Here is a 26,796-nt window from a genome sequence, read left to right on the forward strand (position 1 = left end):
TATAATACACATATAATAAACACAATGTTGTATTTATATCTTTGTGGATATTGATCTCATTTTATAGCCAATGAATGCTATGATTAGCCTAAGACCAGTCTGTGAATCAATAGCACAAAATTCTTTAAGAGATGTATCCACATGTAGAGGAACTAAGGTTTGGCAAAAGGCAATGTCCCTCATGTGGAGCTTCATACAGGCATGTGGTTTTTAGTGTGGGATTGCTGGATAGAAAGACCCATAGGTAATCTTGATTCTTTTTCTTCTATACCTAGAAAAGCCAAAGCCCTTCTATCTCATATAGGTGGGACTACCTACTTTGATTGGGTGCAAATATCAGCTGCATATCTATTGGTTGAATGCTAGGTATGCCTTCTCATTGAAGGACGTTTTCCATGGGCATTTGTCAAACTGTCTTCTCTGGAGCTTATAGTAGTAGATTGAATGAGCATTTCTCAGGAATAATTTAAACCCAAGGAATACTGAAAATGCAGGGATGTTATGATGACACAGAAGATCAGGGATTATACATGAATTAGATTTATTTACATAACACAGATTTCTGAGTTCTAACTGCTACATCCTTCATGGAAATAAATCCAACTGAATTCAAAGTCAGTTAAGGACGTTTAGGGTCTGCCTCCTAGATCATCTTTTGTCAAGGTCCTATAATTCACCTTGCAATATACTAACGAGCCTTGGTCACATAATGCCCCTACACCCCCAAAAATGCAACAGTTGCTTGCATATACCTTTCTGCCTATAATAGCGTAGTCAGGCTATTTTGATCCTTAAGAAATGCAGGTATAAGTTACTGGGTAGAAATTCAGCAAAAGCAGCTTCAGACTTATGTCTGAGGCAAGGAGATATGTTGTGGCATGTCTGCCACCATCACATGCAGCAAGAGAGAGAACAGGAAACATGCCTTACTTTCTCCTTATCATATCAGGAGAGGAGGAGATGGGAAGAGGGGATGAGACATCATGGAGTCTCCTCTAAAAATTGCATGATCTTCTGCATATACAACTTCTAAATTAATAGCTATGGAGAAAGTATTATTTACTCAAATGTTTTCTCCAGTCAAAGCTGTATTTTTCACAGGAAGGTCATTCCCCTGATGAAATGTCTAATAATGTACTGAGTACAAGGTGTCTCATCGCTCAGCTTGAGAGTTTCACAGTATTCCTGTGAGCGGTTTTGGCGAGACCCAAAAGGCCCTTGTAAGCTCCATCTGCAAGCTGCCTTGGGTGTTGGATCCTCTTCTGTGCTGCTCATGGTTTTGTCACTTTTCTTCTCAATTATATTTGTCATCCACTTCAGAGACCAGTACAGGCATTCCCCCAGAAGATTCACAGCCAGAGAGATGAAGTGTAAACAACAAAAAAGCTTTCTTTTTATTACACACAGAGAAGAGGTATCAACACACAGCTGATTTCTCACTTTGCGTTTCAGAAATTACCACCACTCCTCAGTTGGCCATAGGTACCTCCCAAATAATTTCAACAGCTGTTCAGGCCAAGTTTCTCATTTTATTGTAGACCTCCACCCTTTATTATTAAGAAAGGTAAAAGTGCCATTTTGCTTTCTACAAGCCTTAAAATAAAACAGCAGATATTACACAGCAATAGGAAATCATCCCCAATATAATCTATCAGTTTATGAGGTTTCTTTGGCCTCATGCTGAGAGTTTTATATTCCACATTGTCCTCCAGATGGCTGGAGTTTAATTTCCCCTGTCAGGATGAGCACATTTGAGTACACAGTTTTATTATCTGCAAAGCAAAGAGTACAAGACTGAGCCCAGGATGTCTCCATTTCAAATTTCAATTCTAATCATATAAGCTTTTTTAAAAAAATTAAAATTAAAAGCTGCAGTTTTCAAAGTGAGTGACTATCCTGTAAAGACTGAAAGATCAGTTCACTCCTGACCCTTTCCAGCCCAGTTTTTGAGTCAAGCCGGATGTGAGCACCTCCCCACTTCATCTTAATCAATGATTATGAGCCAAAGCATATGTAATGGTTGTCATGGAGATAAGGCCAAGCACAGCAAATTCACATTAAATTATCTCAGCACCGCCTTCAATATTTTGAACCACTTGCAATGCGGAGCTCAGCCACTTACATTGTGAGCAACTATGTCTCTTCCAGAAAATGCTAACACCTTTGTCTCGCAATGTAATCATGGAGCCACATGCACATTCATGTGCAGAGGATATGTGGGGCTTTCACATGTAAGAAGCCTTAATTTTATTTAAGGAGTCTTAAAGAGTTTCTCTCACACACTTTTCTCAATGCAAGGAGGATTTCTTCAGCAGTTTTGAGCAGAAAATAAATGTTGGAACAGTAATGAACTGCTGGTTAGCCACTCTTGTATTGGTTAGCTTGTGGTAGTCCTAATCATGAGACATGACATCTCCTGAAAGAAAAGGGAAAGTCTTTCCAAGGATGGAAGGAGTTAATCAACAGCAGTGCAATCTTGTTATGTCCTCTCTGTTTTCCTGAGCAATAAGAAGTTCCGGAGGCAGAATAACCAGGGCTTGGTTTCCTTAGGGGAGAGCACAGTGAGAAATTGGTGGCATTTCTTATAATATACCGGTATATTTTATTTAGAAATATACACATTGACTGTGAATTGGGACAAGTGTAGCAGAACATGTGTAGCAGAACATGTAGCAGAACCGCTATCCTGCATTAGATTCCCAAAGATACTTAAACCTGCAAGGTGCTTTTAGCTTCTTGTTCTCTCCCTTTTGGGGATGGAGGAGAAATTTGGTTCTGTTCATATTTTCATGCCGTGTTCATTGGACAAATAACACTTTTAAGAAAGAGTCTGACAGTTGTTGTTTTCAATTTTAAACTCATGCCAGAGGGAAAGAAAGAAAGTTGAGTAGCATAATGAGATGAAATAGGAAAAGCAAGCAGGTACATAGAGCCCTAGCCCTGTGCTGACTTGATGACATTAGGATGGTCTTTGAAGTCTTTTTGTTGTTGTTTCAAACTGCTTTTAATTGACATTTTAATGCTCTGTGTTCAATAGCTGTTGCTTTTAATTTTTTGCTGCCTTTTTATATTCATGCCCTTTTATTCTGCTGATGTTTATTCTGCTGTTATAATGTTGTTTGTAATATTTTTAGACTGTGGTTTTATGGACCGTATTATGTTGGAATGAAATTTGGTCTTTTAATATATTGTGACCTGCCTTGCTCAATGCATTTCAAAATGACTAAGTGACAAAGCATTAGAGTTAAAATATGATGTGTATTGGTGTGAAGATATATCAGTCATATTTAATCCTCTACAGACCTGGGGGGGGGGGGGTTTAACTAACAAAAGAACAAAACGGCTGCCTCTTTTAAAACCACAGGACTAGCACGTAAAGAGCAGAGTTTAAACCCCATTGTTAGGCAGATAAAAAAAACAAAGGAATAGGTTATGAAACCTTCTTTTAATACATTCCAGCTGTTTGAGGCTCCCCACTTCTCCTCTAATGCAAGGAAACAGACCACACTCTGAAGTACGTTCAAAAATGCTTTACTTACTCAACCTGAGGTCACAGTCATGCATTATCCTATGTAGTAACAATAAGAAATGCAGGTATAAGTTACTGGGTAGAAATTCAGCAAAAGAAGCTTCAGACTTATGTCTGAGGCAAGGAGATATGTTGCGGCATGTCTGCCGCCATCACATGCAGCAAGTGAGAGAACAGGAAACAAGCCTTACTTCCTCCTTATCTAATGATGATGATAATTATAATAATAATATTTTATTTGTACCCGGCCGGAGCCAGGCTCAGAGAGACTAACATCATCTAAATAATACAATATGCATAAACAATATCAGGAGAAGAGGGAATGGGAAGAGGGGGTGGGACATCACTGAGGCTCCTCTAAAAATTTAGCACCGTTAGGTTTGACTGCAACTCTCCAACAAAACTACTTCTTCAGATGAAATTATTACAAACCCAGAGTTGTAGCCCATGGTGTCTTTGAACTAACAGAAGCACTTTCACTTGCAAATGCAGGGCAGAGGATCTGATTTGCTCTGATCTCTCCTACCCAATGCAACCCCCTGCACCTCCCCACCCAAAATCTTATTTTAAGGGGGGCCTCTGGAACAACATGTGATACAACATAGAGGGCTGCAGTTGGAATGGGTGAAAATATGGTGCAAAGTCACAATGGGATACAATCTCCAACTATTTCCTAAAATTGTATTTGTGAACTGGAAAAAAGCTCTATTCGTTTCAGCTTTGATTAGAGCACTGAATCGGACCCAGCACCGTAACATCAAGCAATATTTCATGTCAAGGTGCCAGTATAAAATTCACATTGTCAGGCGATTTGAGATGGAACCACAGTGGAACATATTGCTCTAAGATTATCTTTAATTCCAAAGAGCTAAATTTGGATGCTTAGGCTCATGCAATAATAAAAAGATGTCGGTGTATGTAGGATGGAAAAAAAGCTCTCATTAAAAAGTCCTTCAGTGTGCTTTTTATGGAACTTTCCCCATGAATCATGCAGGTCTGAAAAAGACTGAAACAACCAGAGACAGAGTTCTCTTGGGATCTTGTATTCAGCAGAAGCAGTTTGAGCTGTTGAAAATTTGGATAACAGAAGGAGCCACAATCCTTGGTAGGTACATTGTAACATTCAGTGTAGGCACAAACATATATTCTGTGAGTGTCTATCCTGTGGGCTGAAATGTCTAAGGGTACTCACTGGTGAGAGGAACGAGTGCAGTTCTACCCATCCTTGAGTGAGAGTCCTGGGTAGAAATTAGCAACCTGAGTGAGAGCAAGATTACTGGCCACGATAGCAGTACATCTATGTGATTGACAGGCGGGAATTTGTTTTGATATTTTATATGGTTCTGTCCAGTGAATGGTTTCATTGTCTCCTGGTACTTAAATAAAATAAAATAAAATAAAATAAAATAAAATAAAATAAAATAAAATAAAATAAAATAAAATAAAATAAAATAAAATAAAATAAAATAAAATAGTAGGGTGGAAGAAGTGGTTAGTGATAGCAGTTTGAGTGTGATGGAGCGTGGAGTGTGAGATATTGCAGTGATTGGGTGGGTGGGTGATGTGTTTGTGGATGCAGAAGTAGAATCAGTTGACTAGAAGATAGGATGTTGTATGATTTGTGTAGCTGGAAGACAGAAATTGGGGTGATGTGCATGTGTTAGTGGGCTAACTGATTCATACTGTGAGTCAGGATGTGCCTTGGTAAGAAAGAAGGTGAAGAGGAAAGGGCCTTTTAAGATGCCTCCCAAATATGTTGCTATGTTTTTGCTGTTTTGAGATGTTATAGTTTTCTATAGTGGTTTTGTATTGTGTTGTATCATTTCCCCCTCTCTCTCTCGGGGGGGGGGGGCGGCGGGGTTTAATTGCTTGATTCATGGAAAATGCTATTCATATGGAAACATATTCTTCAGACCTACATTCCTTGATGGTGTTTGATAATCTAAAAGATGATGACCAAGTAAGCCACAAACCAATATAGGGCCAAAGCATAACAAGGTGTGGTCTGCCTGCCAAGTAACTAACAATGGCTGATGTCATCCTCCAGTTTAATATCTAAATATGCATATGTCTTCTGGATATAGATAATTGGTGAGGGGGAACTAATGGAGTGTGAAAGGAACATTAGAAAACAGAACAGAAGGGCTAGTGTTATAATCAGGAAAAACCAACCAAATATTCCTTACATCTGAATGCACCCATTATCTAGCTTTTGAAATGAACCCCCTTAGATCAAAAATTTGTCCAAAATTCATGTAAGTTCTGGGACATCTTTGGATCCCACCCATCTACCACCAACCCCACTAAGAAGAGGGAATGGCTGTTAAACCACTCTTAAATGTGTAGTGCCCATGTGGCCTGAGTACCTGAACAGATGCTGAAATAACATTCCTCGTTATTAAAGGTAAAGGGACCTCTGACCATTAGGTCCAGTTGTGACCAGCTCTGGAGTTGCGGCGCTCATCTCGCTTTATTGGCCGAGGGAGCGGGAGTACAGCTTCCGCGTCATGTGGCCAGCATGACTAAGCCACTTCTGGCGAACCAGAGCAGTGCATGGAAACGCTGTTTACCTTCCCGCCGGAGCAGTACCTATTTGTCTACTTGCACTTTGTGCTTTCAAACTGCTAGGTTGGCAGGAGCTGGGACTGAGCAATGGGAGCTCACCCCGTTGCAGGGATTCGAACCGCCGACCTTCTGATTGGCAAGTCCTAGGCTCTGTTATTACTTCCCTTTAAATTCATATCCACCAGACCCAGACCACCCACTCACAATCCCAGCTACTTTGTGTGTCCCATCCTACCATGCAATCGTCCCATTTAGGTTGCCTTCCATCCATCCTTTTATACATCAAAGTGCTTTAATGATAAATATTTTAATCCTCTCCTTCACCTAAACCTGAGCTTCACTTTTCAAAGTAAAATGTGCTTTTTATTCCTCTTCACTTAAACATGAACTATGTTTTAAAAATTAAAGTGTACTTTTCAATGATTCCATTTTAGTCTTTGCCATGATCCTCCTTTCTTGCAGAATACTGTAAACATGTCGGCTGCAGTCCATTCATCCCAATGAAGTCCATCTTCTGGACAGGTGACCACTAGAACCTTTTCCCTGTATGCTTTTGAAGCCAGCTCCCAAGATATATAACAACAAGACCCCATCATTTAACTCTGAATTGTCCTTGTTCTGTGTATTATTGCACCATCATTTTAATGTTGTGTTTTAAACTGTTGTAACCTGCCCTGGGACCTCAAGATGGGTAATAAATTAAAAGCAGCAGCATCTTTTTGCTATATTCTAAAAGTCTACAATTCTTAAATTAAAATTGCATCAACATCAATTCTCTATTATCATTTTAATGCTAGTGTTGGTATAAGAATTAAGTGGGGCCACAACACTGAAAATGTACTCAGAGTACTTTGAGAAGAGCCCATATCAGGATTTGTTTCAATTAATCTTTCCTCCTGGGCAGGAATAGATTACAAGAAGACTGAGAAAAAATATGAGCCAATGTCACAAAATTCTAGTGGATTGAGGATGGTGGAGCCTGGGTGCAGGAGAGGTGAGAACAGAGTGGCATCTACAGAGCCAGACTCAATTTTCTGATCAAACATAGTAATCCTACACTATTCAAGATATGTGTGAAATGGCCAATCAACCCCACTGAATTCAACCCCACATAGTTCTTTCAACCCCCACTGAAGATGTGGGTTTACCACATCTTCAGAGCACTGATTTCCTAGTAATGAACTTCTGTACCCCCAAACCCCTGCTCATCTGATTTACGGCTGCATACTTTGGACTGTAATGCTCTCTGTAGTCTCTTGTCCAAATACAGTGGTACCTCGGGTTACAGACGCTTCAGGTTACAGACGCTTCAGGTTACAGACTCCACTAACCCAGAAATAATACCTCTGGTTGAGAACTTTGCTTCAGGATGAGAACAGGAATTCCGCGGTGGCAGCAGGAGGCCCAATTAGTTAAAGTGGTACCTCAGGTTAAGACAGTTTCAGGTTAAGAACAGACCACCAGAACGGATTAAGTTCTTAACCCGAGGTACCACTGTACATGGGGGCAGGGGCACAAGAGCATTTGTACCCCAACTCCTTGGGCCACAGATACCCTACTCCTTCCCAGCTTGGCTGCTCTGCAGTTGTTGGTGTAATTTTCCTAAAGTATTCATTTTGTCGTCCCCCCCTTTAAGGTCTTCCAATAAGCCTCCCCCAAAAGCAGGAGGCACACCTGTGAAGCACTCCCAGAAGTAGCCTCTTTCCTGGAAATTCCTTCTGATGAAGATGATGTTAGCTCTTTAATAGTCAGAAATGACATCTTGGAGAAATCCCAACCCCAGATGGGGAAGATCCAAGTGGGGCCACTTGGTTACTGCATAAAACTACTTGGAGCTTATTCTAATCTTAAAGTACAGTACCTGATTTTAAGTTACATTTATTTTGGTGAGGCCAAATGCCTTGTGTCTGAAGGGCAAATTTCTCTCTGCTGTGGTCTATTCTGTACAATGTTTCTTTTGTATAATCTTTATTGTGGAGGTTGCAGCTTTTAACAGCACAATCATTTGCATTTTCCACTCAGAAGCAGGTCCAACTGTGTCCAAAAGGACACATTGTGGCAACTGCAACCTTTAAGCATTTAAGGTTTAACGTAGGCATATGAAAATTGCTTCGTGATATTTTTATGGGGTGCAATTCATAAATGGAATAAAATAAATAAATCCAGTGCTTTTTTCTGGGAGGACGCAGGGGGACGCATACCCCTAAACATTTTGTGAATCTTTTGTCCATTTTGTCCATTTACTGTATTTTTCCTGATTTGAACTGTAAAATGGTAATTTTCTTGAATCGAAATGAGAGTACCCCTAAAAAAAAATTTTAAGAAAAAAAAGCACTGAATAAATCCAAAAGGAATCAGTTAAACCTGAGCTGGGGGTAGAGAAAGGGTAGGCAAAATACTGAAGAGAAAGAAAAAATCCCAAGAATATGCTTTGCAACTGCTGAAACTGTCGTTCAAGCTATTTTAAACCAGCCCAGACAAAGTACTCACAAATGCACTGTAGAGAACCGTTCTGCATTGGCAGCATGACTTGACAGTATCCTACGGGAATATGAAAATAGGCCTGAGACAAGATAGAATTTGATCAACTGTTATATTTCACCATTTCCTTCCCTGTTTTGCCAAGCTAGTCAAATATGGCACCTTTCTTTTCCTCTCAGGGCTGGATATCAGGGCAATAGATGGGTCAGGAGTCAGAAGCCATGCATTCTTCTGAAAACAGTGTGGGAGGAACTTATTTAACATTTCTCTTTCCCTCAGGAGTTACCAGACGAGCCCTTCCATTCTTCTGCCTGAGGCTGAAAGAAAAGGAACCTGCTGTTTTCCTCCTTGGAGTGGGAAAGGTGACTGTATCAGCTTGTTATAGAAGCTGCAAGACCTTTTCTCCTTTTATTAGCACTGATTTATTCACTTGCCTGGCAAAGCCTGGATTTTAACAAGCAGACTTATAATGCATACTTAAACTCTGCACTTTCAAATTATATCCAGTGTTGGGGTTTATATTGTCATTCTATTTATATGAGTAAGGAAAGAAGCCCCAGTGGCCCCCTTAAAAGAATCAGTACAAGCTTCAAATATTTCAAAAATACGAAGGTGTGAGCTTGTCTTCCCGTGGCCCTAGTACATCAGGGTGATGTAAGGAGATGCAAAATACACTTGAGGATTTCATCATTGCCTCCAGATTCTTGGTCCAAGCAATACATAACCACAAAAAACCCTCCGGCTGAATTAAAGTTCACCCATTTCCATGCATACTTCTGCATAATTTAGTTTCTATTTAGGTCTTGGATATAGCCATGTACACATTTTTATTCAGGAATGCACTGCATTATTGGGTTCTGTAGTCAAGGCAAGCACTCCTGTATCTTCACACACTAGCAGGAGGCTTAATTGGGATCCTGTATGCTCCTATACACAGAAGCTGAGGAGATAATACTAGCAGCACACACAGAGAATTAAATGGATCATTCTTGACAGCCATTTCCCTAGCAGCCATGCCAACTCTTGACTCCCAGCAGTCACCAATCACTGTGCCAACCACATTCCACCCACCCCCACTCCTTAGTAGCCCGACATGGAAGGTGCTATTCCACATCTATGTCATCACCAGACTCCACCAGACACACAAAACATGATCTGCAAGGCACAAAGACACCACAACACGCTCTACAGCATGAGCCACTGCTGTTCAGGCCTTCGGGAATCCCAGAATCGTCATCACCATCATAATTTGATTTGTATGTCACTTTTCCACAGTTACAACTATCCTCAAGGAGCTTACAATGTAAAAATATTTACATAATCACAAACATGACAAAAGTAGTCATAAACTATAAATAAAACACATCAGAAAGCACACAACCAAATCAAGCCATTTCTAAATAAATTATAAGATCTATCTATCTATCAAACCCTAAACTATGCCCCCACCCAAGAGTCTGTTTAGCAGCCTCAGCTTTTGTAGCTGGAGTCAGTCAGCCAGCTGGGGAAAGGCTAGCAAGGCAGGGAGCAGGTCTTCCAGGACTCACAGCCAAGATGCATAAAATACCTGCTAATCTTGGATTTGAATGTGAGAATTCGTAAATGTAATGATCCATTCAACATAGCAATGGAGAAATGGAAACATTTTTAGAGAAGTACAATTTTTTTTAAAAAAAAGGAAAGGAACTACAATGCTTCTAGTTTCAGTGGAAGCCACTCTTTTTGGAATAGCAACCTTTCCCTCTAATGCAGACATGTGGACTCACTCTGGCAGCACTCCACATATGGTCAGAAATGCACACCTTTTTATTATTCCAGATCATGATAATATTAAAACCTAGGCTGGGTATTCACAATAAACCATATTTTATGACTGGCTGTGATTAAGCCATTGAAGAGAACATCTAGGAATGATGTAACAAGTTTTGAATATTAACCATAAGCTTTGTGAAGGCAAAAGCACAGTTTCAACTTTTTTTACATTTACATATCAGTGATGTGTTAGTCAGATGGTATTAAGCTCAAGTCAGATCCGTAATCAGAAAACTCTCTTCGGAAACATAATCTGGTCCCCATGTAAATGAATAGCCTTTCTGTTTGTGTGGGAGAGGAAGAAGTATTAATTTTTCAGTGTTCATTTGACTCTCCCAATGGTTCTCATCATCAGTTTCAGTACTAAACTGTCTCCCACACTGAAACTCTCTGGCTTTCAACTCTTTGGAAAGTGTGGATGTAACTGACTGGTGAGTGAAGTCCAGCCAGCCTTCTTTCAGCCTGTGCCAGCACTGGGAAACACAGGTTTTCTGTAAAAGGGAAAATTTAGCTGCTTATTTTCAGTCCCAAATAACCAGCTAAAGAATTTCTAATTTGAGCTGATAACAGTAATGCCACTCAGTGTGGACATATAATGAGGAGGATGATGGTTAATGCAGATGACACTTAAATAAATGGTTGCCAAAATGCTCTTCCAGAACTTGTATATGATGCCACCTTTTCTTCACCCTTGCTATTGATGATTACAAGATTCTTAAGAGGACATCCCCCCCCCCATATGCTAAACTACTGTGCACATTGATGATGCTATACAGATCTATAATATGTATATAGCAGACTTGGAGTGCCTGAGATGGAAATTCTAGCCCACTTCAGAAATGATGCCCACACATTAAATCAACTCTTTGAGTGAGGAACGGGGCCAAACCAGCTAGCCCTACTGCCTGGCATCCACACATACACAGCTGTAGCAAGGAAGCCTGAGCACATACATGTGAAGATTGCATGTGCAGTTGTAGTTACCAAGCAGGAGACCCCTGCATTACTGGGGTCCAGGGTGGCATGGAAGTCTTTCTGCAGCCAGCTGTATATACAAAGCCATCCCTGCTATAGATGGAGGCATGGATACCAGAAGTCAGGGTAACGGGTGCAGCCCCACGTCCTGTTTATGCATTTGAATGTGTGATCTCACTATTGTTGAAAAGAAGACACTAAGGGTGGATCTACACTTGTGTTTTTAACTCTAGGAAAGAGTTAAGGAACGGTTGCGGTTACACAGAGGAACAAATGATTGCATTGCTTACAATGTTCTTAACGCATTATTAAAATGTGAAACCAGAGGGTGCTGCAGAGCAACCAGCAACAGTTTGATGAAAATATGATTAAAATTACAAGTATGTCCTGTGATGTTTTAGAATGAACAATCTAATATTGTTCTAACAATGTTAAACAGGCTAGTTTAAGGCAAAGCCCAAGCAAGGCAATATTATTATTATTATTATTATTATTATTATTATTATTATTATTATTATTTGTTACTTATACCCCACCCATCTGGCTGGGTTTCCCCAGCCACTCTGGGCAGCTCCCAGCAGAATACTAAAAACATGATAAAACATCAAACATTAAAAACTTCTGTAAACAGGGCTGCCTTCAGATGTCTTCTAAAAGTCAGGTAGTTGTTTATTTCCTTGACATCTGATGGGACGGCATTCCACAGGGTGGGCGCCACTACCCAAAAGGCCCTCTGCCTGGTTCTCTGTAACCTCACTTCTCACAGTTACAGGAACAGTCAGAAGGCGCTCAGCCCTGAACGATGGGGGTGGAGCCACTCCTTCAGGTATACTGGGCCGAGGCCATTTAGGGTTTTAAAGGTCAGCACCAACACTTGGAATTGTGCTCAGAAATGTACTGGGAGCCAATGAAGGTCTTTCAAGACTGGTGTTATATGGTCTCGGCAGCCGCTCACAGTCACCAGTCTAGCTCTAATTGAGATACATGGTTCAAATGTCTGCTCTTGAAGATTTTATATATATATATATATATATATATATATATATATATATATATATATTAAGAATCAATCATATTGTTTGGTACTTAGATACACTGAATGCTCTTCAAACATTATGCCCATGTGCAGACATTCCAACATGTGGGGGTGGAGATGGAACAGATGTGCTAAATAGGCCAGGCAGGAAAGCATGATAAACCTCCTAAATCATAAATAGGGACAAAGTAAGGAAGAATATTAGCTGAATCAGTCCATTGTCTGAAATTAATACGAAACATCTACCACATATTCTTTTAATTTACTAAATAATTCTACTAAGTTGGCATCAAGGCATTCAGAAAAGTCTATTCCAAATCTGCTGTAAAACTCCATTGTGTTCTCTGCCTTGATTTTAGAACTTCAGACAGGCTCCCTGGAGGTAATTATGTGCTGTGGCAAAATGATTTTTGTTAATTTGCTGTGTCTTGTTTGATAAGCCTAGCCAACTTCTAATTTACATTAGGAGAAGATTACTTACTAGCCCTGCTGTAGTATGCAAATATATTGCAGCAATGCATAAAAATAGCTGTGAAGTAACTTGCAAGGTCACTTTTTATGTAGGTTATACTTAATTTAGTAGATAAGTGTATAAAACAACCCTTTTTGAATACAAGGGAATTTTCATTAATCAAAGGTCAGGGGCCTTCTGAATTACTAGCTGAACTATGAATTCAGGTTTACTGCTTGAATGAGAGAAGTAAAAAAATACAATTATTTGTCATATATTCAACTCCTAGGAACTACTTCCTCCAATGGGAGGAAGGGTGGTATATAAATTTAATAAATAATAAAATGCACATCCTGAAGGCTTAGAACAGAATAAAACATTACAGCTATCTAGGAAGCAAGCAAGCAAACAAACAAACATCAGTTGATCTGGCTTTCTCCAGCCAAAATGGTACCCTGTCTTTATCAGGAGTGATATGCCAATGAAGTACAGGATGGGAAGCCATGGAGAAACTGTACTGAAAGACAGGGGAAGCCATTGCTAGGTCAACCTTTAAATCAAGAGCTATCCCCTCCTCTCCCCCAAACACCCCCCCCCCATTTCTGGAATCTAATTGTATTCATATAAAGTAACAAATTAAAGATACAAGAGTTTATATAAGGTCATTTCAATAGAGACAACTTATGAGTACAGAGTTGTGTCCAGTTGTGGCAGCAAGAGTCTTGAACTAATTTTGAGGGGACTGGAGAGGAAAGCAGAGGAGAGGGAGAGGAAATTCTGTTGCAAGCAGAGAAGTCCCTTGTGCCAGTGCAGCTGAACTGTTAGATATGACCAACATATTGTCACCTGTAATCTGTATGAAGGTTGGCATCTGTTTGTCTTGGGGGACAATGTAACAGACTCCATGCTAATAGACAAAATGCCAAAATTGGTTGATGATTTGGAAGAGGCCCAAGTAAAAGCGGAGATCAAGCAGCTCTGAAGTGGGAGATCCCTAGTAAATTTGGAAGAAGCAAATTGCCTTCTACTGGCTTTCTCTGAAAAGGCAATGGAGCAAATTAATAATGGTACTTGGTGGAAGGAGCAGATGGCAGTAGGTGGTTCATGGAATACAGGAACTAGGGTTCAAATACCACAGATGGGGAAGCACCATCTGCCACAAAGACATTTTGGAAAGAAATATCCTATTCATCTAAATATAATCAGGTCCCAGTGATATTATAATACTAAGGATTGATGTTTATGTATGGTTTTGAAAAGGTCAAAAACAAAAAGTGGGGCAGTGAGTTTAGTTTGTATGTTAATGTGAACCTTCGTCATCTGTAGCTCCTCAAAAAATATGCAAACAGAAGCACAGGTATTTTTGTTTGTGTACCAAACTTGTGTAGGGGACGCGGGTAGTGTTAAACCACTGAGCCTAGGGCTTGCTGATCAGAAGGTCGCGGTTCGAATCCCCATGACAGGGTGAGCTCCCATTGCTCGGTCCCAGCTCCTGCCCACCTAGCAGTTCGAAAGCACGTCAAAGTGCAAGTAGATAAATAGGTACCACTCCAGCGGGAAGGTAAACAGCGTTTCCATGCGCTGCTCTGGTTCGCCAGAAACAGCTTAGTCATGGTGGCCACATGACCCGGAAGCTGTACGCTGGCTCCCTTGGCCACTAAAGCGAGATGAGCGTCGCAACCCCAGAGTCATTCGCGACTGGACTTAACTGTCAGGGGTCCTTTACCTTTACCTTTACTAAACCTGTTTACAAAAATGTGTATATTACAAGTACAAATGCATATATTAATGAAAAGAGCATTCAAAAAAGGAATTATGGGGAAATGACATACAAATGCATGTATATTTGATAAATGTGCACTAAAATGACGACTTTATAAAACTATGATGCAAATGGAAATGTGGGAAATTAATAAAACTGGAAAAAATAGGAATTTAGATAAAACAAAAGGGACATATTTATCCATCCCTAGTCAGAAATAAAATAGGAAAACACTTTAAGTTAAGGGTTAGAGGTTTCCTGTATCACACTCATAAGCAGAAGCTGATAAACCATTGAAAACAGTATTAGTTAAGGAAGGCCAAGTAAGTAAATACTATATGTATTGTACACATTTTATATGATAAGTTGAAGTGAATAATGAATTTGACAAGCGTTCTACTTATAGACACAGTGGGTGGTTGTCAACTCAGTATTGCTCAGAGTGGAGCCATTGGAATTAATGATTCTAACTAAGTCATGTTTATTCATTTCAGTGGGTCTACTCTGAGTAAAACCTAGTTGAATGTCACCCAGTGTGACCATCAAGCACAAAATCCAACTCAGTTTCTTATAGCTTTGTTCCATTGCTGCAGTCAACCTAATATTGCCCTTTCATTGTACCACTGATTTCATTGGGGCAAGCATAGCTACCTTTGGGTATATCATACTTAGGATCAAGATATTAGCAGAAAGGTGAAGGACAGAGTTGGTTCAGCAAACAGCTTGGCAGGCAATATGTATTTATCATGGGGGAGAGAGGAAACTAAAAATATTGGGGGGATCAATAAAGGAATAATGATTAGATAGGAACAATAAGGGAACTTAGAAAATATCAGGAAACAATCAGCAACAGAGGAAGAAATTAGTGACTCCATAAATTGAATCTCTACAGAATTACTAAATCAAATAGTTCTCTCTTTTAACAAGTTAGTGGTGTCTCTTATGGGAATAAAGTGGCAAAACAGTTCTTCTCTTGGGTATGATATTTAAAAGCACAATGTCAAGGACTTTGCTGACAACATACCACATCCTTGTATGAACAAATATATATATATTACTTTATTTTGTTCATCCCAAAACTTTCTCTCATTGGCTGCGATAGACAACAAACATATTGTCCTGCATATGAGTAATTTGCATACCTGTAGGTGTGCTGAGAGTACTCACTGTGCAGCTGTTGCTCTTTTTGTGAAAGAAAATTAAAAATTGTGGTGACATCTTAAGTAAAAAGTTGATAAGAAACCATCCATGAATGTTGTTGCTGCTGCTGCTGCTGCTTCTGCTGCTGTTATTTATTGGTGCTGTTTATTGCTTTAAGTTTGAAAGAATACAAAAATATGAAAATATACCAAAATTAGGGTTTCATTTTCTTCTGTTTAGGGACAGGGCTAAATTGAAAACTTAAAAAGAAAGAACCATGCGAATGAAAAACTGTACACTCTTTCCATTGTAAGTGCATGCCTAAAGCTGTCCCAGAGTACCATCTTAAAGCATTTGGCAGCCTCTTAATGCAATTTCTGAAAGCGTCAGCATAAACGAGGTCAAGGTGTCCTAAACTGCTAGCTTTTATTCTACCTGCCAGTAGACTTCAAAGAGCTTGTACAGTGACTAAGTGCCCTGTTTTTAATAAAAATATCTCATCTAACTTAATTCTAGGGTTGCTTCCACACATGCCCCTTTCTCTGAATTGACCATCCTTCATTCATTAACTTTTTAAAGAGACCTCAGGTCACACCAATGCCAAATCCAGTCAATGCATTCCACTGTTTCGTGTTCTACTTCCATGTAAAAACGATAAAGGTCTTCAAAAAGGGAGGAGGGACCTAATATTTGCATTAACAGTGCCAGTCTATTCAATATGAATTGATAAACTGTTACTGAGGCTTTTAAGGGCCGCAGTGCCTTAAATGAAAAGCTTTCTCTTCACATGCTCTGTCCATTGCATTGTTTCCAGTTTAGTGTGGCTAGGGGATTATTAATGAATTGGTCCTTAATATGTTGACCTGGAAGCAATAAAACATTTAATTATGAGTGCAGAAAACCATTACTGAAAAAGACTTCACTGTGAATTCATGTTATTGAAGAATTATTGTCACAAGCCATTGTTGGGTGATGCAACTCTCTTTTATTTAGTGCTGCCTGGAACCTCTAATTTAATTCAATTTCCAGATTATTGTAGAATACCATTATGTAGAACTGGAATTGTCTTGCTTTCTGATCCAGTCCAACCCAGAATGAATCTGTGATAGGCACCACCTTTATAAATAGTACTTGCACATTTCCAAGAATCCTGTTTTAGGCTCCCCAATGAAAGACCGGTTGCACAACTTTAAACAAAAAACAAGAAGCAGAACTTCGAAAAAAGAGAGAATTTTGTGCAACATTTCCATTGAACTTTGGACTCTGAAATTTGTATAGATTCCTATTCTTCAGTGTGGACTACAAGGAAACCACCAATGGATTAGAGCAGTTCCCATAGAGTATTAAGTGTCTGGGCAAGGGGAACGAGTGGTGCTGTCTCTAAACCACTGAGCCTCTTGGGCTTGCTGATCAGAAGGTCGGCGGTTATTTAAAATATGTCAGACCTTTTGATCCCACTTTTAAAATATGGAGTTGAGCTCACCTTATTGTATGAGGCATGTGCATAATTTCACTAGACCAGAACCCACCACACAATGAGCTAGTTTGTGTAATTGACCCACACACCACACAATAAGTGCAGCACAACTCCATATTTAGCAAGAGGGATGGGTGTTAAAATGTGTTAAATTTTGCCATGCAAAATGGCAAATAGGCTAATAGATTGTCATAAGTGAGCAATCACCCCATAAAACTCTGAAAAGATTAATAATCTGACATGTTTGTTGTCAAGTCTTGGAAATTGCACCCCCCCCCCCTTATGAACTTGCCCTATATCTTGTGGACCTCCTCTACTCAGCACGAAGCTTCCATTTGACAAAGAATACATGAGGACCCTTGAGTCTAACCATGCTCATACTGTTAACTGCTGTATGTCAGGATCTACTGTTGTAGAGATGAAATGGTAAAATGGGTACTCCCCATCCCTCCATCCTCACTCCTTTGTGCTGTTCAAACCTGATCTTATCCAAGGACTCTGGTTAATAAAGAAATGGGAGAAAGACAGGGAATAGCACTACACACATCTGAAGAGCCTGAGGAGTAGGATAGTGAAGGATTGGGCTTGGCACAAACTGTCCCACCTCCGGATCAGGCCAGTCTGCCCCCAGCTGACTTGAGGATCAACCACCCCACCCAATATCTGGCTCTGAATCGATGTGGGTGTGAAGCTAATGTTTGAGCAAAAGGAGATACAGAGTAGGACGTCACTATTATTTAAGTTGAAAGTGGATGCATGGCTCCTTCTTAGCTGAGTTAAATGAAATAAAAACTGACTAAAGAATGCTATGTTGAAATAAATAAATAAATCCCAATACAAACAAACAGATACCAGCTGTAAATAAATATATATATAAACTTCTCATCCTTTCAGTGTATCTTGTCATCGATTTTTAAATTATAAAGTGTCCAGAAAGGCATCTCTTACAGAATTTTTGTTCAGACCGTTGCACACAGCAGATTTACATAAGCCATAAAATATTTTGCACGCGATCTAAACACCCTTTTTTCTTGTGACTTGGTACCGCAAGCACCTCAAGCTGCCCTACTTCTGTAATGGAAAAGTAGCCTACTTGCATCTAATTGTTGCTTCAAACTAGCACACTGAATAACTTTATTAAAAAAAACTAGAAGAAAAGACATTCAAGAGTGGACAGTACTTCTTATTTTTTTATGAGAGAAGTGAACAGTCGATGGGCAAACATTTTGCTGCAGGTAACTGTGGATGAGATCCAGTAGCGATTTACTCGCATCATCTGTCTGTAAATGGAAACAGTCTGGCCTTGCTGTGATGTCGCCAACCCATTTACATACCCATCAACTGCCCCAATAAACATGGGACATCCCTTTTTTCTCACAAGAGGACAATGGCCAAAATGGCCTCCACAACCTTATACTTTTTTTCAGGCATGGTGCCCCAAAACATGTTTTGGGCCACTATACCTGGAAATAGCGCTTTTGGGGGGGCGTGATCTCATACGAGTCACATGACTCACATGAGAGTGTGGACCCAAAAGATGGAATCCTAGATTTGGGCCATGTCATGTTGGAAGATATGCCATTCTGGCATGTTGTTGAGCCCACACTCAACAAAGGAGTTTCGCACTTCAGAAATGATGTTGAACTACCACACTGATTCCAAATGTCTGATATAGAGAGGTGGAGAAGGTGCTGGTGGAGGGATTCAGATTAACAGTTGGGCCAGGCAGTGTCCAGAGTGGCCAGGGTAGACTACAGTTACGAAGGGCTGCTGCTTAGGGCTGCAGACCTTTGAGTGGATACCATAGGGAGGACAGCATTCTGGAATGGACTTAGGCAGGATCTAAGTCAGAATCTCAGAGACTGGGGATAGCCAGAAGGGCAGGTGGAATATATTATTATTGTTCTGGATATTATCATATTTAATATGCAATTTTAGTGTTTGTATTTTTGTTGTGTATTTTAAGCCGTATTGTAAGCTGCTTCAAGTATTATTTTAAGATTAAAGTGTGGTAAAAAGCGATAATATGGTGGAACTGGGTTACTTCCAGGTTGGAATCAAAGGTTTTCACCTGAGTATCACAGGCACCCATGGGTCAGAACTGGAAAACCTCTGGCATGATTAATGTCTTTCTGCAGAGGCCAGATAATATTTTCGTGTAACTGATCTTGCCTATTTGATTTACCCCTAGGTCGCTTCATTGCTGACGCCATGCCATCTACCAAATCAGCATACTGTCAGGCGTGGAGAGGCCTCTCCTCCTCTGGTAACTTCATAGTCAAGAATCACAAACAGTTTGTCTTTTATAGTCCTTTTTATTCAGTTATTCAGCAAGGCAAGAATCCATATCTCTCCACAAAGAGAGTTCCCCCTCCATCCCCAGCAACATCCTGGGCACCAATGGAAGTTTCAACCCCTCTGCATTCTCTGTTCTCTAATACGGAGAGACCTACGAGCCCAAGGGGAGAGGGGTTGCCCAGGCTCTCTAGGGAGACTGTTCCCTCCTTTCCCCCTCTTCTTCCACTATCTTGTAGCTAGGTAACTCCTACGGAGGCTGTGCAGCATTCTCCTCTCTCTCTCCTACTGAAACTGCTGGGGAGAAGGGGTGCGAATCTTCCCCCTCTCCTCTGCTTCAGAGAGAAACTGATCTGACTGAGGATACACTTCCCAATTCCCCCATTCGGACCATTTCCTGACACATGCATAAAATACTTATCAGCTGGTGGATATGAGGGAGTTGCCTCTTGAAGCAAATCTCTGAAATTCATCTCCAGGATACATTATTTCCTATGGGTTTGATGAATGGATATGATAGAAAATCAGCCTTGAGAATCTAAGGAGCAACAAGCTAATTCAGGAATCAATCTTAGGAGGCTGTGGTCTAATCCAAGGTCCATGCAGTTCACAAGTATCCAGAATGAGTGCATATGTATACCGTATTTTTCGCCCCATAGGACGCACCTTTTCCCCTTCAAGCTCGGGCTTCCCCCGCCCCAGCCCCGTGCCGGGGGGGGGGGGAATAAAAAGTTTTTTCTTTATTTCCCCCCCAAAAAACTAGGTGCGCCTTATGGGACGGTGCATCCTATAGGGCGAAAAATACGGTATATAAAAGACTGGGGATCTCTGCAGAATTTGAGGGGAATACAAATCCCCAATCTCTGCAGAAAGAATCATGAAGTGCTGAAGTCAGGCTGAAATAGTGTCTGCCCTGTGGGGTGCCAAGTCAAAATTTATTAAGTGTTGTGTTATAATACATTACAGTATAAAACATTTAACAGTGGAAGAGATAGGAAAAGCTTTTTATAATATAACAGTATCTGACTCAAAAATTCACACTGAAATATAACCAAAGGGGGGAAAACTAATATATCTTGACATAAAAACAGGTTACCTTGCAAGTACCCAATTCTTTTTAAAAGAATAACAGTACAATCCAACTTTTGACTTAAGCACCCTGGACAAAGATGAAATAAGTCCCCAGTGCTACTGAGTCCAAAGATATACCAGCAGAGTGGATTTGTGTCATTCTTGGGCACCATTAGTGCACCAGTGTAATTGCAACTTCAGTGTGACACCCACAGTGCAAGGGGCAAAAATGGAAAGAATTTGAGGTGTCACTGAAATGCAGAAGTGGCGGGCTGTGAAGGGCAGAGCCACTATGTTAGGTTCTTAGCAGGTGGGGTTGCAGTTGCTTACCAGGAGGAAGAGAGGTGCTACAAGATGCCTGAGAGGTTAGAGGTGGTGGAAACACACCAGCAGGAGCACTGAATTGGCTCCACCAGTGCTGGAGACTGAGATCCAGTTCTGAGGGCCTTCTGGTGATGCCCTCACTGCAAAAAGTGAGGTTACAGGAATCTCAACTAAAGTATGCATGACTGATGGCCATCCAACCTCTGCTTTAAAACCTTTAATGAATAAAAACCTTTGTTCAGATCCAGCAAGGCTCCTCTGATAATTATGGATTACATCCAATGTTAATCATACTCAGAGCAGATCCATTAAAATTAATGCACATCACTAACTTAGTTCTACTAATTGCAATGGGAGAATTCAGAGAATTCAGTTGGCTACAACCCTATGTTGTTGATATGTCTCAAAAGGTGAGTTGACCACGGAGAGTTTGATCAGCAGGTAGTCAAGTCTGTGGGTTTTGCAAAATATTCATAGGGGTAAATGTTTAGTGAGAGCTTCTAGGAATGGTGCTGAGTGGTGGTGCTGAGCTCCCGATTTTACCTTGAATAGAAATCCTGTATCTACAGTGGCTCCATATCAGGATGTAGCAGGAGCTCACTTTGATGCTGAATGATGAGGTTCATTACCTAGCTGTATCACTTCCAAGACTACCGTGTTAAAAACAGGTCCCACGGCAAAGTAAGTGTGCCTAGTACTGGACTTTAATTCTGAAAAATTACAGGAGGAATAAGAAGACCAAGATAAAAGATGTAGTTGTCTCACTTACCTTCTCACAAGTTATTCTTGAACTCCCAGGAAATGTTAAAAAAATGGAAGGTGTGAGCAAATTACTGCAAATAGAATAGAATATAGCAAATAGAAGTTAATAGCAAAAACTTGGCTTTGGTAAGTGTGTTGTGTGTTGTGCCTTAATTACTAAAAACAGGCTCCACGCGGTGTTGAGAACTCAACAGGTTTCTTCATAGGGTTCTGTATAACAATACACATCAGTGTATTGACTTGGAGGGCAGGAGGACAAAACCTGAGATCCTTATATTCAATATAAAGGAAAGACTTGAGAGTGGGGAGCACCTAAGGCTTTAAATTTGTTTAGTTACCATGGCAATCACTGTTATACAAGGAAATTCTAACCTAATCTCTTGTAGCTTTTATAAAAATAGAAACGGAACAACAGAATTTCAATTGAGTCTGTCATTAAATTTTCTTTTTTTGACTTCATGAGTGAGTGAGTGAATGAGTGAGTGAGTGAGTGCGAGCACTAAGACCTCTGCTCAATAATCATTAATTATCAAAGATGGCTACATACATCCAACAATATTATTTTGCCAGAGATGTTATTGAATATAAGGGGCTGCCTTGCATCAACTTAGAACCGTTGTATATTTGGACAGTGCCCGTGATACTCTCCAGTAGTTTTAGACTACAACAGACATCATACCTGATTATTAGCCCTACAGGCTGGAGTTGAAGAGAGTTGTAGTCCAACTGGAAGGTGTCACATTGGTTACACCCGAACTAGCCTATGAAAGTCAACACTAACTAGCAGTGGCTTTTCTTCAGATCCTGCTGCCGCTGTACTTTAAGCAGTGATGCTAGTCATTGATTCTAGGATCTTTCACAGGCAAAGCATGTGACCTATGTCTAAGCCATGCCCACCCTCAACTTCATGATCGCTTAAAGACTTGTGTACATGATCATTTATCCCAAGACGCTAATCACTCTGTGGCCTCAGAACCCAGGGGAAGGGACAATGGAATGGAGTGTCCTGAAAAACCATATGGCTGGCCAACTGGAATCCTGAACTGGAATCCTGAACTGGAATCCTGAACTCATCACTGCAATATTTTATTGTTATATTTAACATTCCTTTTCACAGAATCAGAAAATAATCGAAATTACATTTGCCTTCTTTCTGATGTGTGTCTGAATTGGAAGAAACACCTATTACAATTTGATGCCATCAGCTTAAATTGTATCAGAAATTTAACTAACTTTACCTTTGGGGCTCAACTTATGTAGCGTTCATGCTACTGCTATAAGAAAATGCTTTGGCATTGCTGTACCAAATGGGAATCTAGATTTCAGATAGAAATCGAGTTTGAGAACAATTGCTGGCTGCATTTAGCTACTCATAAAGCTACCACCTACAAGTGATGAGTCACTGATTGGCTTCTAAGCTGCTTTTGAAATAGCTAAAAAAATAATAAAGCAAATGTACTGAGGGATTTATTTTTTATAAAAAAATAATAAAGCAAATGTACTGAGGGATTTATTTATAAATTATGCGATTCTGTTTGTACCAAGAGACACTTGTTCATTGACACTGATTATGTTTGGAGGCCAGAACTGCTAGCCTTTTCTGATGTGTTTCAGGTCCCAAATTATTTCCCACCCCACTTCAACCAATATAGCACAATTTAGTTTCATTTTCTGCACGTCAATGGCTGTAGCACGTCACGTGATGCAGCTTCTCCACATACTGCATGTATCCTATTCCTCATGTGTACAAGAGGTCTACATCAACTGCCTCCCAGACAACAATGTATTTCCAAGGTCACTAGCCCATCTGAGCCCTTTGCCATAGCATCTGGCTGTACATGCTCTTTTTAAAGCTACTCTGTGGTCTTTGCTTCTTCTCATGTGCCTACATAATCTAATTTAAACCTGTGTGCTTCTTCTTTCTCCTACTCCAGAGGCTAGGACCCAAACCAATGCATTCAAGTTGCAAGAAAGAAGATTCTGACTAAACATCAGGAAGAACTTTCTGTCAATAAAAGGTGCTTGACAGTGGAACAGACTCCCACAAGAGGTGGTTGACTCTCTTTCCTTGGAGGTTTTTAAGCAGAGGTTGGATGGCCATCTGTCATGTATGATCTAGTTGAGATTCCTGCATTGCAGGGAATTGGCCTAGATGACCCTCAGGGTGCCTTCCAACTCTATAATTCGATGATTCTATAAATGGACACCCACACTTAATTTCCTCTCTATCTTCCTTAGCCAACAGCATCCTTTGAAATCAGAACTGCTGGTCAAGAAGGACAGTTTACTGACACGCTTTTTCATATTATCTCACCCACTCTTCTCTTTTTTATTCTAGGCCTCTTTGTAGAAAGGTGTTTAACATTCACTCTAGACTAACAAGCTTTGATTTGCTGGTGCCTCTTCCCTCCCGCTTGCCTTCTGTCCTTGAAGCTTCTCAAATTTCCCTTCTCTGGAAACTTCTATCTGTAAATAAGGCTGGTAACCTAGCAACAGCAAGTGAATAATACATCCTCCCTGCCGAGTAACACTGATGCATAATCAAATCACCCCTTTCTATTATTTGAAGCAATAACATTCTCTTTAAGCTACCCTGTGCACATTTATACCTTCTCAACAGGAAGGGTCAAAACGGGCATCCATTGTGTGTTCTAGGGCAGCTTTCCCAAAAGTTTTGAATGAGTTATATAAGCCAGCGCAGCTCACGAGCAGGCAGGTCTTCAAAGCACTTCAGTCCCAGAGCTTTCAGGATGCCTCTTGGATTCCCCTTTGCTTCGGAATATGCCTTTCTTGTTTAGCACTAGTACAGCATGTATCCCTAAGAGAACTATTGCTGTGTCCAATTGAATAAGAGAAAGCAGAGATCAAGGCATTGGAAAGCTATCATTCTTATTGTTGAAGACCACATATCTACATGTAAAATGGTTACCAACATGCAACCCATATATAATTTCCAGATGGATGTGTCAAAGGCTAATGAGGCACAATGTCATATGGGTTGCTTATAGACTATTGCTGTTTTGCAGGAAGGATTCGAGCGTATACCGTAAAGGTTTGCACAGTTGAAGTGGATTTATATTCTGTCACCCTAGAACAATAAACCCATTTTAAAAAACAGTTTTGATAGGGATATACACTAAAATATAGCTAACATAAAGACATATAAATAACACCCCATAAGCAAATCAGAATAAATGCTCATTGCCCTATAACCAACCTACAAACAAAACAAAACAAATGCTCATTAACCTAACCTTAAGCTTTCTGCAAGCAAATCAAGATGGATAGGATAAATAGGTCAATTCTGGTTCCTCTCAGTTTCTCATTTTTTCCAACCATGCCTTTCAAAATCAGTTTGCGATTTTGTTTTCTAAAAGTCCTCATGAAAATTCATCAGAATTGGTGTACACATTCCTCCTGCTACACACATTTTTATATGCAATTGTGCCTAATATATACATTTTCAGAATGCCATTTCCCTTAAGATAAGGCATGTTTGTGTGTTCATCTCACTAATATAAGCATTCATATTTAGGCTTTAGTATGTACATTTCTGTACACATTACTTGTCTGGAGAACTGCACTGAACCGCAAAAATTAGATAAGAGTAGCTGTGTTTCAGTTTGCATATTGTTTCAGTAATGAGCTAAGTTTAGCATCACATTTCTCCCCATGCCTAAATTTGCTCTCTCACGTGATTCTGCTTGTTTTATAAAGTTAGAAGGGGGCAAACAGAGCACTAAAGGCTGCTTCCATGGCACAGTCATGTGTAAACCCAAGACACCAATAGGGTGCCTTTTCTTGAATCCTTACAGGATGGACGTGGAGTGGGTGTTTGGGGGAGGAGCAGGGGAAAGGAGCAGGAGAAAACAGAGCAGGTTGTGAACAATTACAGCTTGAATCATCATTTGTGAGGCGGACTTCATACAGGCCAACAAAGGCCAGCTACCAGAATATTTAGAGAAGCGGCATAGCTCAGTGGTAGAGCAACTCCTTTACTTCTAATGCTTTTTGCCCTTGTATATTAAAATACTCAGAAATGGCTTTCTGTAGCACCAAAAAGAAATGACAACTTGAATCCTTATACTAAGGGAATTTCCCCTACACAATCCTTCACAGAGCTTTCATTCCCCAGTCTACCCTACATTCTTACGCTTTCATTCCTATGTGGATTTTTTGTGGTCAGAGAACTTCAGTATGACAACAGATGCCTTTCACACACTCTACAAAATTATACAGTTTCTCTCTTGTGTCTACACTTTTATGTTCTGTAAGCAGTGAACTATGACTGAAGCTTTTCCCAAGACCTGGTTAGTTATATGTCTTCTCTCCTGGGCGGGTTCTCTGATGCATTATCAAATGTGTTTTCTTTCTGAAACTTTTGCCATAATTAGAGCATTTATATAAGGGCTATTCATGGACCCTGTGATCTGCCCTGTGGCCCCAAGACGTGGCCCAAGGATTGGGCTGATGTGCCCTGTGCCACCCAGCAAGCCCCTGACCCAGCTGGATTCATCCCTGCAGCATTTCAGGGGAGGGGCTAAGGGTTTTTTAAGAGTTTTTTTTTTAAGCTGAGTTTAACATACAGTTAAAATTAGGTTTAAAAATATGGACAGGAGGGGGTTTTAAGCCAGGGGATCAGATCCTGCACCTTGCTGCTCCTTCATGAGCTGCTTCCTTGTACACAAAAGAAGCCGCTTTCAAGGGAGAAGTGACTGGCACTGCTCATGATCGGATCACCCTGCTTAACACCTGTTACACTGGAGAATCTAATACTGTACTGCCTGGTGTTGATTCAAGGGGCAGAGAGGAGGAGAGGCCTTGCTGGGAAAGTCACCTCCCACCTTCTCCCATGAAGATGCAGCCTGTTAAGTTGTGGGTGAACATATCAGACAACACAGCGATTCTTCAAACAGCTCTTGTTTATTCACAGGCCAGAACAGAACTGAACTGAAGGGTTCAGCCAACCTGCTTATATAGAGCTCTACTACAACACAACTGTAACACTTTCCGTAACTATCCAATCACTGAACATCACTTTCAATCCTTTATTTGCATATGTGGACCTGAGTGAAAACTATCTACAGTATCCCCCTGCTGGCCCAGGGTGAGAACT

At 40.3% G+C, this 26,796-nt stretch overlaps 1 long non-coding RNA gene across 1 annotated transcript; it reads right to left on the minus strand.

Moving 5' to 3' along the window:
* Positions 1-1,369: 1,369 nt before the first annotated feature.
* Positions 1,370-24,812, minus strand: LOC310686234. The gene is made up of 3 exons (XR_014515782.1): positions 24,290-24,812; positions 21,688-21,751; positions 1,370-2,545 (listed from the first exon to the last, which is right to left on the minus strand). It is a non-coding gene; the product is annotated as an uncharacterized lncRNA (long non-coding RNA).
* Between the last annotated feature and the right edge of the window lie 1,984 nt (positions 24,813-26,796).

The sequence above is a fragment of the Podarcis liolepis genome, assembly GCF_965112155.1.
Source record: "Podarcis liolepis genome assembly, chromosome: 9".
NCBI classification, from domain to species: domain Eukaryota; kingdom Metazoa; phylum Chordata; class Lepidosauria; order Squamata; family Lacertidae; genus Podarcis; species Podarcis liolepis.